Source organism: Teleopsis dalmanni, chromosome X (genome assembly GCF_002237135.1).
Source record: "Teleopsis dalmanni isolate 2A chromosome X, ASM223713v2, whole genome shotgun sequence".
Taxonomy (NCBI): Eukaryota; Metazoa; Arthropoda; class Insecta; order Diptera; family Diopsidae; genus Teleopsis; species Teleopsis dalmanni.
In genome coordinates, this window is record NC_051848.1 from 81,849,015 (window position 1) to 81,863,765 (window position 14,751).

General features: G+C 30.5%; 1 long non-coding RNA gene across 1 annotated transcript; it reads right to left on the reverse strand.

Annotated features, from left to right (window-relative positions):
- Positions 1-395: 395 nt before the first annotated feature.
- On the reverse strand, positions 396-2,014 carry LOC119689498. The gene is made up of 6 exons (XR_005253440.1): positions 1,894-2,014; positions 1,463-1,826; positions 1,285-1,399; positions 1,102-1,210; positions 927-1,039; positions 396-527 (listed from the first exon to the last, which is right to left on the reverse strand). It is a non-coding gene; the product is annotated as an uncharacterized LOC119689498 (long non-coding RNA).
- Positions 2,015-14,751: the final 12,737 nt, after the last annotated feature.

The window sequence follows — 14,751 nt, forward strand, 5'->3', positions numbered from 1 at the left end:
ACAATGCCCTTATGAGTCAAAAGCCAAAAATCGCCGAAAAAGATTATTCGAAAGAGAATAAGTATTCAATAAAATCATTTAGTTGTGGTTGCATTTTACAAGTAGGCATAGATACTATATATCGTATTTGTAATGCATCCCATGACATATTAAATTGAAACCGTAACAGTTACAGAAAACTTACAGTTAGAAGTAGAAAATAGTGCAGCCTGATTAAATATTCAAGGTAATTCTCTTCTGAAAGCAGCCTTGATATGTCCCATCAAAAATAGTCAAAATATTTGTTTTAATTTTGAATTTGATTTTATTTGCTGTTTTGTTTGATATGTCAATAAATTACATTAATAATACTATTATTTCATCCTTAAAAATAACACAAGTTATGAATAAAATAAATCCATTAATAAAATTATGATGATCATACCACATGTTCAGCATTTCAAGCACACTTCTTTCGTCTGCGGTAGTAGAATCCACGACTTTTTGCACTTCGAACTAGAAACTTGTCTTGAAACCAATTAGAAATTCTATATTATGAAGAAATAAAATGATAAGTAAATAAAAAGATCTTATTAAAAAAATTCTATAAAAGTTTATTCTACGTTAAACAACTGCACATTTTACATAAATAGCTGTCATAAATTCTTCGCTGCGATTCTTTTCGAGAACTCTGAAGAACCATCAAAAACTGACATCAGAAATCTTATACCAATAAGTTGAAGTTTCCTACACAATTTAGGATGTATTCAATACGACCACTAGGTTAACTCAGCAGTTGCATATGCAGTTTGAGTAGAGTCTAGCATACAGTTTCACACTCAGCAAATTAACTCAATATGTGCAAAAATAATTGACATCGAAATCAAAAATCTCACTTAATATGCTGTGCGACGCCTTATTTAAAAAAAATACAATACCAAACATACAATGCATTGACAGCTCCAAGCATACTCCTTTCGCCCACAATAATCGAGCTAACCAAGCATTTCACATTCACACAGTAAGCCAGAAGGTCACTTAGGATAGAGTATGGTATTATCTTAAGAAAATAAATGTTAGAGCATTTTATGAGTACAAACTATTTTCATAGAGAGTACTTACGGGAACAAAAACATTCTAAGCAAACTTCTTTCGCTCACTCTGGAAGACTTCTTATCGTGATTCACATAGCTGACCAGAAGATCTTGAAGTTACTGAGTAACTGGGGACGCTATTTCGAAAAAAACGGAACAATTTTTATTCATTTATGAAGAAAGAAATCGTAAGCGAGAAAAAAGTACTCACAGGTCTACAATTTTTGAATAATGGGGTTTTCAATAAAATTTATATTAGAAAAAGTTTCAATGATTATTTTCTATTTTCTCCTTGTTTCCTATATTCTCTTGCTTTTCTTTAGTCTCTAATATGAAAATATGAAAATATGAAAAAAATTATTTGAATAAAACACAATTTTTTTACTTACTGCTTTTGGGCACTTTTCCCATCGGAAGGTAACTTGGACCTCCCTCATTAGGCACAATTACATATTTTTAATAAAGATTATTTAATAAATTATTCGGAAGTCTTCTACTGGTCAATTGGAATTTCATTAGTTTTTATTTAATAAATTCTTCGAAAGTCTTTTAGTGGTCAATTGGATTTTGATTAGTTTTTTATTCTTTACTTACATATTGATCAGATCTAACTTATTCAAAAGTTCCTAACACCTTCTTGATATGGTCACAATTTTTTCAGTACTGTCACATCTAATATTCACTGACTTATTAATGTATTCTTATTATTGAGACGACTCCATTTCGTCTGTTTTATTTTTGTGTATAAGTTGTCTGCATATAAAAATTTGCGGTTTTAATAAAATGTTAAGGAAAATCACCTGAAAGAAATTAATCTTACGATTTCTAACTGGAATGTTTATAAATTCTGTAGTTAATAATTTAGAATTTTGAAGAAGTGTCTCGAAAATAAAACCGAAAGTTAGACCCAGAAGTGCGAAACTCACTCCTGTAAGTTTTATTTTTAAATGAAATGTTTATTATATATTTGACATATAACTCTTCATAAGTGTTTTTAAATTCTCAAAGTAGACTTGATATAAAACGTAGAAAAAATGTTAAATGTGAAATGTTATTAAAACCGCAAAATTTCCAATGGTGTATTTATTATATATTATATTTAAATAAAATTTTTATAATTATAGCATAAAAATATTAATTTAAAATGGCTTTAATTTTAAAGGTATTTTTTGAAAAATGGAACTCACTTCATATTTATATGCACCAAATTTTGGTGGAATTCTATTAAAAAAAAAATATACCATAAAAAATGTTTTTTTATATATATAAATTGAATGGATTATTATATTTTATTTAAAAACAAATTTTTTAAGAATGGTGTTATATTTTGAAGTGTTACTAAAAAATTAATTAATCACTCAACTTATGTCAAACGCATGTACATCACAGCTTTAAAGTCCAGTCCGTGCTAAAGAGTATCTCATGTAGTTTATGTGATAGTCTGTGTAGTCCTTGTATATACTTTTATGTAAGACTTTTGTTTAAATATATACATAAGGAGTTAATGATTTCGACTAGTGATGAAGTATTTAGTATCAGTTTCTGTTATATAACTTTTCTATAGTATATTGTCTGCAATTAAGAGTACCCTTAATTCTGCTTAAAATAAAATTCAAAATCAGACCAAATTAGCATTAATTTTTGTGATAAAATTTTTTCATATCGAAGCTCTTATTTAGAGGTGGACGAAATATTGCTTTGGTAGATGTATTGTCAAATGGTTTTATGAACAATATGAGGAAATAGCAAGTCTGTCTATAAGAAATCATACTTTCAATTTAATGCTAAATTAGCCAATTTGTGATGAAAAAAATATGAGTAAAAATAATATAGTCTAAAACTACTTCAGTTTAGATCAACGACTTAAAACGCTAATAGAGTGAAGTAATCATTGTCAATGTCATATACCCATATATAGGACACTCATATATATTATCATATGTCCAATAAATTTCAGTTTTTGTGATTTCCCCGAAGGCAGCGTCTAGTGAAGCTGAGAAATATGTCGTCATAGTTATCTTTATTAATGACAAATTAAGAAGTCGGAAGCTAGTTAAGCTCTTGAAGATGATACAAAAGCAATCATCACAAGATCTAAAAGTGCAAGCATCAGATTTTGTATAACAATGGAAAAATAACAAAAAATAGCAAAAATTATTCAAAATCTTATACATTTTTGTTACGAAGATTAAAAATTTAATTGAATAAGATGCAGATTTTGCAAAAATCTTTTTGGATGGCGTGATATTGAGCATTCATTGTAAAATGCCAAAACTGTTTATTTTCTTTATTTGCGTTGAAAGTATGTTAAATCGGCAACTATTTTTTTAAAAATCTGTTTAGAAACAAAAACATTTATGACAAAAAAAGTTTTCCAACCAAACCATAACGATCTCGCCAGTATAAGAAAAAACAGCCTAAACTTGTATATGAGTGGTTGCTCTTTTACAAACAGTCGGGATTTTGACTAAGCTTCACTTAATCATCACCAATTTTATCTGTAAGTTTTTTAAAAGCTATTGAAATAAAATTAAAATACATGCACCTGAAAAAAAGGATCACTTTTTACGATGAAATAATAATTATATGTAATAAACAGAATAGAAAAAAATTAAATGCACTGATACATTCGTAGCTCTCTTATTATGGATGTTTGGCAAGCCACCCAAACCACCCAAAAGGTTTAAGAAACGCTACCCAGAATATGTGTAATGCTGCCAAAAATTCCATTAAATTATTTCTTAAAACGAATAAAATATTTATTCAAATGGGAAAAATAGTTAATAAAAGTAAACGTTAATAAAGTCAACTACTGGTCGTTTCCAAGTTTATCATTTTTTCACAGAGCACTGTTTTCTTTTCAACTGCCACTTCAAAAATCAGAAAGTACACGTTTCTCGTTTAAATTAAAAATAGTAAGAATAATCTATTGGCGATTTTCGTTTCAATGACACGATACAAGTTCTACCATATAAGTAGAGTGTTTGATGTATACCTTCAAATATTTACATATAGGCTTACTCTATTGTGTTATTAGTGGTATCATTTAAAAAATTTTTAATAATAGGTTTTTTCGAGCAGTAGTAAACTACAACAACAAAAATTAATTTTATATTATTTTAATTAATTGAATTTTTGGCTGACCATAGAGCTGCTTTGAGTATTTCCAAATACCCATCATCAATCATCACCCATCATCATCATCAGGTCTTAGAAATAATTTCATTATTTATAAATAATTTTTTGAGACTGCAAATACCAGAAATCGAACTCTTGCCCTGCCAAATTTGAAGCTCAGAGTCAGTGCACATTAACCAACTGACCCAAAGCCGTACTTGACTTTTAAGTTCGTACATTTTTCTGAAGTTTTGTTAATTTGCTCTGAAAGTTTTAACAAATTCACTTGCTGTGTTTATTTTAAAATTTTATTTTAATCGAACTTAGAGGTCTAATATTCAAACTATCACCTTTCAATACGGCTTTACATAACCCAAATATCACAACACTAACTCTAATATCAGGAATGTGATAGCTTCATCATTGTTAGTAGATGAGGTACATTTATTGCCTTCAAAAATGTTTGCAAATAATGTAGTGGTTTTAATTGGATCAGATTAAAAATTCAACACTTTGAAGTGATTAAATTTTCGAATATTCCTGGTATTAAGAATATTCCCTACACGCACACAAATTTCAAATTAAAACAATTTTGTGTTCACACTTCAATGGAAGTTGGCATGATCTGAAAGATGATTGTTGGCGGCCAACTTTGCCAACAAAATTGCCATACGCTGAACATTAAATTAACCCACGGAGAGAGGAGCGCAACTTCGTTAATAATTTACTGAATTTAAAGTGAAATAATCGATTTGGCTACTTATTGGTTAGGAAAGATAATAGTACTGGGAAAGTACTAATAGTACAGCTAGTTGCATATGGTGAAGATTCTATTGGATGCTCATTTTTAGTGGATTTTAATTTTGCAGAGTTTTGGTTTACATTTAAACACATTTCCATATTTTTAAGTCTGCTGTAATTTTATTAATTAAACGTATTCTGTTTGCTTATAATTATTTAAGTAAAACTTTTGAACCGACTTATTAATTAGGCTAATAGTAAAAATTTAAGGCTATTAAAGACCTATGTGTGAAGAATTTTTATTCTTCTTTTCCTCACAAAAATACTGAGCAATATTCGCTTTCTTCTATGTGAGAAAAATTTCTACGGATTTGTACGGATTTGATAATTCTGTAAAATCTAGGATCAGTAGTCCCACGGAATACTCAAAGTTCTATGGTAAGTGTATGTTTAACCCATATCCGTCCAAGGGTTTTTTTTTTCGAATTTTTGGTCACAATGTTTTTTAATGCTTAATTAGTACTGGGGTAGAGGGTATGGCGTGAAGTCACAAATATTTTTGTAAAGCTAAAGAACTCTAAAGTTTTTCTAATATAAACAAAAAATCCATGAAAAGTGGTAAAATTTGCTGTTCGATTAATGAAACGTTGGGCTGATATAGGTTAAAAACTATATGGGAGACAATGGAAGGAAACATTTTAAAAATGTGATGTTATGTCAAACAGTCAAACTAGTCCTTATCTCTATCAAAATTTATTCAGAAATGCTGGACAACTGCTTATCATTCGTCAATAGATGAGGATCAAGCAGTTACATTGTTTTGTGATAGTCGTCAGATAATGAAGAATACGAAGAACACGAAGTCAGCCATTGGGCTGTCCCACTGTCCCACTAAACGAAACTACTGTGTACTCTTACGAAAAAGCACATTATCTATGATACTGTGATAACGCTCAATTTATAAACTATAAGATCAATAACAAAGACGAAGTAAAAGATGTTCAGCAGAGAGCTATCTTGCGAATTGACTTGTTAACCCTTATATTGTTGTTGTTGTGATTTGAGTTAGTGCTACTGCGCACTTTTACTCTTTTGTGGCTGGGAGGCGTATCCCTGCCTCACACTAAGCTTTAACTATACTAGAACTATTATCATTTATTTATCTTTTAACTGATGACGGACTGTAGATTAGCATATCTTCCTGTGCGTCCCGAGGTGGACTTAAGGTTTGTTAGGGAGGGGTTGGGCAACGTATCAACTTTTGTGAATAATTTTAGGGCTCTGTCCTTGATACATTTTTTCACTGAGTCGATCCTTAGATCTCTATGCGTGTCTGTTGTTCTAATATACCAGGAATCGTAATTAGTCTTCTTAAAGACAGATTTTGTGCTATCTGTAATTGCTTTATAATATATAAAATAAAACAATAAGGTCATAGATGCTCTCGTTCAATCAGACTCTAATGATCAATTACAATTGCTTTGGTTAAACCGCCTGAGTTAGAATGTTAAGTGTTTCTAACTTAATAAATAAAATAATACTTTCTCGCTGTTGTAGGAGTGCGAGGGATATAAGAAGAAAAGGATTGATGATTGATAGTTAAAAAAAAATGATTTGTGTTAAGGATTGAATATTTTGTGACACGCAATATTTATTTGGATTAAAACTAAAAGTATGTACTTATATTTAAGAAAACCTACAGACAGTTAGGTATACATTTTTTAATAAAAAATTTATTTATATAGTAAAAATTAAATACTTAATATACATTTTCTGTGCACCAAATAAGGAAACAAAAAATTTTGAAGGACCAAAGTGCTATGTTTTTCTACCTCAAAGCAAAACTTTGAATAAAAAGTTATAAAACATAGTAAAGTATTTTGATGGGTCCCAATAGCTTTCTCCATGATTTTCACAAAAGAACTAAATGGAGCCTGTTTTGTGATTTTATTCATAAAGTCAATGGAATAGTTTTCCCATTAAATTAAAATACAAAGATGTCTTATTATATATATTTACTAAAGCAAAAGAGAAAATAAGGAATATCAAGATTTTTTTCCATCTTGAGCGCAGTTCGTTTTCATGTACTTTCTGAGGGAAAAACTAAACATTTTCATATTTTATTAAAAGCACAATTTTTAAATGCAATAAAAAATTCAGAACTTACCTTGTTCGGCCAATTTATAATAACTCCGATGCGAATAAGTAAAGTTGCTTGTGTATCTGCAAAGTTAAAGAAGCAAGATGAAATATTTTGTATTCCGAAGACAGTTCAAATTTCAAATTTCATATAATAAAGATTGAGAATTCATCAGAGACTTCAAATCTTCTAAAATTATGGAACTTATTTAATTTCTATGAGTTTTCGGCAAAACAATAACTGTTTGCCTGTCAAAACATTTCAAGCTTATAAAATAAATTTTGTTTCATTTTCAATAAAAAAAGTTATTTTCGAATTTGCTAACAGCATTGAAAATCTCAGAAGCACTACCTTTTGAATTGAGTATTATCGGTTAAATAGAAGAATTTAAAATAACCTTATAAATACGAGCACTTATAATAGTGAAACTAACTAGTGTTTTGTGAAACAACTGTTTTTCTTATTAATGACATTTAATTATAGAGCGAATGGCATTAATAGGTCAATTAAAACCTATCAAAAAATATTCTTTATTAATCAAGTAACCTTGATTGGAGCTGGGATTGACCAGACTGCACTAACTGAAAATGATGGCATACTATATAATCTTCGAGTATTTATGTTGAAATTGTTCTGCTGTAAGAATTCAGCTGATCCATTTTACTTTGTAGAGAGCCTCGCATACGAATATTCGTGTTGAAATAAAAATAGATGAAAACTTAAGAACCAATTGAGTTTTGATTTTTTTTTGAACTTAAGCAAACACTTGAAAAGTTTTTTATTATCAAACCACGAAAGTATATATGAGTTGTTATAAAAGGTGTTTTTTTTAGCTGCATGTGAACTTTCCACATCGATTACTATGGTTTGACAGCTAAGACTTTTAAACAAAACAGACTTTTGATATCTCTGCGCAGTAAGGTTTGTCAATTCATCATGAATCGTTTAACGCTAGAACAACGCTTCCAAATTGTGGTAATTTACTTTGAAAGAAATAAATCTGTTCGCGAAGTTCATAAAGCATTTCGTCCATTTTACTGTGAACATAATGAAGCTCTTTTCTGTTTAAATGGCTATGTCAATAAGCAATATTGCCATATATAGAGCGGAGATAATCCTCAAAATGTTGACCAATCACCATTACATCCATTAAAATTGAGTATTTGGTGCGATTTACACGCTGGCGGCATCATTGGTCCTTATTTCTTTCAAAATGAAAAAGAAGCTGCCGTTACGGTGAATGGCATGCGCTATCGAGCTGCAAGTCATGCTGACAAATATCAAAATAAGTATTAACTTCTTTGTCTTCAGAAATGGTCCTATTACCAGGCCCCTCGTTCATATGGTTAAAGAATTCTCAATTACTTCTTATGAAGATATGTTAGGTCATTGGTTTATACCGACAAATCATAAACTCTTGAACCATTGGAGGCCAATGTATATGTCACCATTGACGCCATACGTCACAAGGCCACATTGATTGCACAAAAAAAAAAAAATCAAAAACTATACTGATCGAATATAACTCGTAGCCGACATACGCCGGAACTCATATTCAAAAATGATTAATAACTGCCATGAAATTATCTACCAAATAATAATAAAAAAAATCATGCACCTTTTCTACTGGTAGATGTCTTATATGTTACTGACAACTTTTTGCTTTAAACTTAGTAAGGTTTGAACATTTTAAGCACTAATATGCATATGAATCTTATTTTTATGCAAAGAACGGAAATATGATTTCTTACACAGTCCATTATCGGTCATTGTGTTGTGGCTCGAACTACTTTCAGTAGTTGTTGTGACGTTTAATGTTTACAGCAAAAGCAATGCCGATCAAAGAATAAATAATTCTCTTATGAACAAACTCATAAAAAGTTGGTATATTATTTTGATTACAAAGAGGCGTCCTTCCTTAGATAATAAAAGAGTGCAGTTTGTATTACAATCTCAAACTAAAATATCTAATATGTCACATGAGACTATGAGACTCTGATTTGTAGCAGGAGAAGAATGCTGTATTAGAAATTGTTAAGCTAGATAGAAGTACGGTGTTTCTGTTTAGTAAGAAATGATACTTTATTCTGTAATACATCTGTAATAGATCTGCCAGATACTAAGCTAGATAAGCTTTAGGCCGCCCTTAACAGAGGAGATTATTGCCGTCATTTGATAAGCCTAATATCTTCTGTTCGATTAGTGCTTGTTACAGTACAAAAGTTCTACCCCATCCTCTTTTAATACTCTTCCAGAAGAGGAGGACACAACGTCAAAAATTTTTGACACATTTACTTATAAGTTTCTCCTTACGGAAGGAGCTTATTACCTTCGTTAGATAACTAGTGTCTTCTATTTGGTTAACGTTTGTTAGCATTTGCTGAATTAGAAGCACAGCTACTTATTATTTTCCAAGTTTTTATTAGAAAAAGATATAGTGGACTTTGTAATGAAGTATTCACAACTTTTTATTTATTTCAAATTGTTTTGATGTCAAATTTATAAGTATACAATAAAATTCGTGTATTAATTGAGTTTCTTACCAAACACTTGTGAGGCAATAATATGCCATACTTAAAGTGTATATCCTGAAAATACTTTTGAATTCGTTTCCAATGATTTAATGACTGCATTGCTTTGACGTTTACTTAAATGAGTGTGACTATACATACATTCACTTAACTTCCCAATATACAAGCTTTGATATTACCATTTTGCGTTTGCTTTTTTGTACAATAATTTATGAATTGGCATTTAAATTTTTTTTTTTTTTTTTGATTTTATTAAAAACATAAAATATCTACTTCTATATATAATTAAAGATACTTTAAGCAGCTTTTCTGCTTCAAATATTTGCTGCTATGACTGTTTACAGTCATTGCGCTTCACTTTTTTTCTTTTTTTAGGTACATATATTCAATGACAGGAATTCCCTATTTTTTAGCATTTAAATTCTTCAACTTTAAATGAAATATAATTATTTTATAATCTGATTTTCGTTAGGACTACATTGAACATTTGCTATGGGGTGAAATTATTGAATGACAAAATATATAATTAAATTCAATAGTCAAGAGATTTTCAATTAGAAATTCAAATTAAAATCCAGCTTATCAATACCGTTGTCAAGAACTGCAAAATATATTTTTTATTAATAATACTTCTTAGTAATCTTAATGGGATGTACAATTAAAATGCCTATATAAAGCCGTTGTATATATGTAGATACTACAAAAAAGGTTTGCAAAAGACTCAAAAAAATCTGCGAAACCATTTAACTTCAATAGAAGATCAAATCAGACAATGACTTTAATTTGAAGTAAAGTTACTAATCTAATGTTGAGCCTTTTCCGAGTTAGTGCATCTGGGCACTTTTACTCTCTGATAACTGGGAGATTTCTGCAGAGTCCCACCCATCTCACTGACTAATTTGTGTATTCCTCATAAACATCGTGTTTTTTCAATAACTAATCCAAGATCTGCGTATCGCTCCGTCCGGTTAGTACTTACTCTGAGATTAGATGGTGCTAAGTAGGGCAGCCTGTCGGTTTTCGCATATAGCTTCCGAGCTCTGTCCCTTATGCATTTTTTGACCGGATCTATTCTAAAGTGAAGTTGTGTATAAGAAAGAGCTTCCACAGAATCAAATTTCAGTAAGTTTAACTGAATTTAAAACAAGACTTAGAGTTAACTACATTAGCTCCTCGTTGAATTTAAATACTCAATTGTATAATACCTACATATTGTCACTTTAGACGAAATTACCTCGCTTCTTTCATCAAAATATCATAAAAAGTTTTGATAGCAGATCAACTAAGGATTTACCGAATCGACGCATATAATTATCAATAGATATTACAACACAAAAATACCGATTTCTTAAATGTTGTTTACTTTGCTCTTTTTTAGTTTTATTAGTAAAGAACATGTGCACTTCAACCTCAAAGTATTTTTCTACGTCGAAGAAAATTTGCTATGGTGAATGAATAATTTTGTTAAAATTGCGGAAGCCACGTAAATGTGCTATGTACTAACCACAGATTTGAGTAAGCCACCATTAACGGCACGTGTGCAGATAGATACGAGTATGTGGGCACTTGTAGTTATCTGTACCCTTTGAGATTGTAATCAGAGCTCCGTTAATTTTTTCTTCTCCACTGGCAACGCTATCAATCACAGCATTTTTAAGTGCCGATTGCAAGTGTGCTGTTGCCATACCAAATCCACACCTAACAACCGTGTTTTGAGAGTGAACAATACTTCAAAGATATCTTTCCGACCCTGTTGAGCAATTTGACTGCTTTTTTTAACTGAACTTTAACTTCAAAGTAATATTAATACTGTGATGCTTTTTCTCGGTACTGCTTTGTGGGGGAAGCAGTACAAATATAGCTTATCAAATTTCAACAACAAATTGAAACCAACAAATTGAAATCTATAAATAAATTAAAAATTTTTGAATATTATTTATAAATAAAGAGAAGACCAAATTTATAAAATTGCGAAAGTTTTGGCATTACCGATTTGTCAAGGTTTCTTGTGACACTCTACCGATTTTGTGTGGTACCAGGTTTTTTACAGCGAAACAAAAAATACTTCAACTGTTGTGGAACTTCTTCAAACTCATCAACAGTGAATGTGGTTCAAAATTATGAGGTTTTCTTGAACGCTTGACGAAATTTTTGATTTATATTTTAATTTCCGCAGACTGAAAAATGTTGCGCTATCAAAAAGAAAGTTGTCGAGTGAAATGACAACGAGTGAAATGTCAGTGGAAAACGAATGGAAGTTCGACCGAAAGTGTGAATTGTACGCGGGTGACAAATGACATTGACTGCGGACGACAAATGTTGGCTAATATTTACATTAAATGGCAAATATTTCATTGCATTGTCGCAACCAATTCATTGAAATTTAAAAAATGTGGGCAATAAAAAGTTGTAATTCGTAAAGAAATTTATTTTATGTACGCCCACAAAATGGGAACAATTCAAAACGAAAAATTCTAAGCATTTCTGGGTTTCTTCGCTGTGCCCTCGAACATTGCACATCCTTGTAATTTGTCCATCGGTCGCCACCACCGCCTTCGTAAACCGATTTAATTTATTAAATTTGAGATATTTTCTTTTTTATTTTTAATTCAATACAATAACAAATATTTGTTATTTTGAACAAAATAAAAGGAATTTTTAGGACAAATATTTAGAGCAACCCATTTTACAATGTTCTGGTGCTTTCTACTGTTTTCAGAAATATGATATATGACATTGCAATTTGTATGCCGGAACACCCAGGCTAATACTTATGATTATGAGTGTGCATAAACTAAAATTGAACAGCTGTGCAACACTGCTATTGTGTACAATAGTTAGTGATTTTGGTTGAATTGGTTCATAAAGTTTGAATAAAGGACAGCAATGTAAACAGCGGGGCTTCCACAATAAAAAGCCCCTGTTATACAGCAAATTTAACTTTCCAAAAAGATTATGGCAAAACAATTTCTATTATCTTATTAAAATAAACAGTTTAAAGGCAAGAAATGAACAGCCTTTTACGATTTAAAATTGTGCACACATCAAGTTTTTACTGGGTTATCTATTTCGTTATTCCAAATGTTAACCTAAATAATATGCACTTGTGATTAAAATTTCCATCAAATTTTTATTTTAATATACTGCCTGAACCTTACCATGACATTTAAAATAAAATATCAATCAAATATCTTCCACGGGATATCTTACAGCATAACATATTTCCATACCATTTCTCATTTAGGCTGTTTTGCGATTTAACATACACAAATCTTTCATTTAAATGAGGTAATTATAAATAAAGCATTTGATTTAAGGGGAAAAATGTCGAATGCAACCTATAAAATCAAATTTCCGCAAAGAAAATCACCAAAATTTAAAATAAAAAAGGTCTGTTCCACGAGCTACTCCCAGTAACTTTAAGTAACTCTGTGTATACACACGTGCGTTCCACCAGCAAATTTTCAAGTAAATGAGAGCATCTGAGAGAGCGTAACATCCCTGTCACTATCAGACTTTACTCGTATATTTTATTTCAATTAAAATTTGTGTTGATGTGTGAATCAGCTGTGTTGGTTTGAATTGAAAACTGTTCCATGAAAATCTGTGTAAAGACCGTAATTTGTGGTCGTTTTTTCTTGATTCAATCGATTCTCATTTAATCGATCGACCCAGGCTCTGCACATTATCTCTACCCTGGGCTTGTTGTTTTCCCTCAAGTGTGATCCATGTTTCATTAATTACCACTACTCGAAAATTCGCTTACAGTCAGCTAAATTGTGTATAATCATTTCCAAACTATTGGAAAGTTGTAGTTTTAGTCCACGAGATGGGAGCAAACGTCGCACCCATCTTGCCAAAAGCTTTTTCATACCCAAATATTTATATAAAATATTCGATACATGTTCATATATTACGTTTGTTAACTCTGCTATCTGATATCCAACACAATATAGTGCATTTTTTCAATGCCTTCTTCACTTGTGATCTCTTTTGAACGACGCAGACGCTGTTCATCGAAAACACTTGTACTACGACATTCAAATCAAGTTTTGCAATATTTTATTGTCATTAACGATGGTGCAAGATTGCCGTTAACAGAATCCATTTCCAATTTGATTGCATAATTGTTCATTCCTTTTAAATAGAGGCATTTTATTACTGAACGATATTCTGAAAGTCCACTGTTTCAATTATCCACTGTTAGCAAAAAGCTAACCAAGCATCTGATGAAGTCGAAACTTTTATAAAGTGTAAAGTCCTTTAAAACTTGCCAGATATATAACATATAATTGATTTTTCTCTGGCGTTGCTACCTGTTGTGAAGACAGGTAGTTATCAATTCACCTCGTAATAAGATCCACTTATACCTTCAAATTAATTATCAATTGTGCGATAAAGAAATTGTGATTAATTTTGATTAAGTTAGAAATTCGAAGGAATTATCAAGATGTTAGAATCAATTGCACCATCCAACACACTGGAGGTGTTATAAAATCACGTCAACAGCTATTATTGCAGCGAGATCAGCAGGTTGGACAATTAAGAAATAGATCTCGTTGATTTAATAAAACTCACAACTTTAGTTAGAGGCAACTTTAACTAAAGTTAATATTTGCCTGTGGGATTCTAAGGAATTTTAACGTTTATATAAATTCAACTTAAATACAAATTGAGTACTTCTAATAAGAATAGAAGAAGCGTTCGGTTTTTCCTCCAAAGTTGTGTTTATTCGGTAATTTGTTTAAACTTATAAAAATATATATGTAATTTTTATATTAATTTATGTTATATGAAAGTTGATATCAATTTCTTGTTCTTCAGATATATCACAAGATTTTAGTAAAATAATAACGCTCACTAAATCACAATAGTCATACACCATGTTGAACATTTCAAACACGCTTCAGTCATCCAGAATAGTTAAATCCATGACTTTTCGCACTACGAACCAGAAAGTTCTCTTGGAATAAATAAAAAATTCTGAATAATTCTGAATAATTCTGAATAACTGAATAATTATTGTATTCGAAATCCACAAAATTCAGTTTCATCCAATAAATAACATTTCAAATCAAGTCAACTTTGAGAAATTAAAAACACTTCGAAAAGTTATATGTCAAATATATAATAAACATTTCATTTAAAA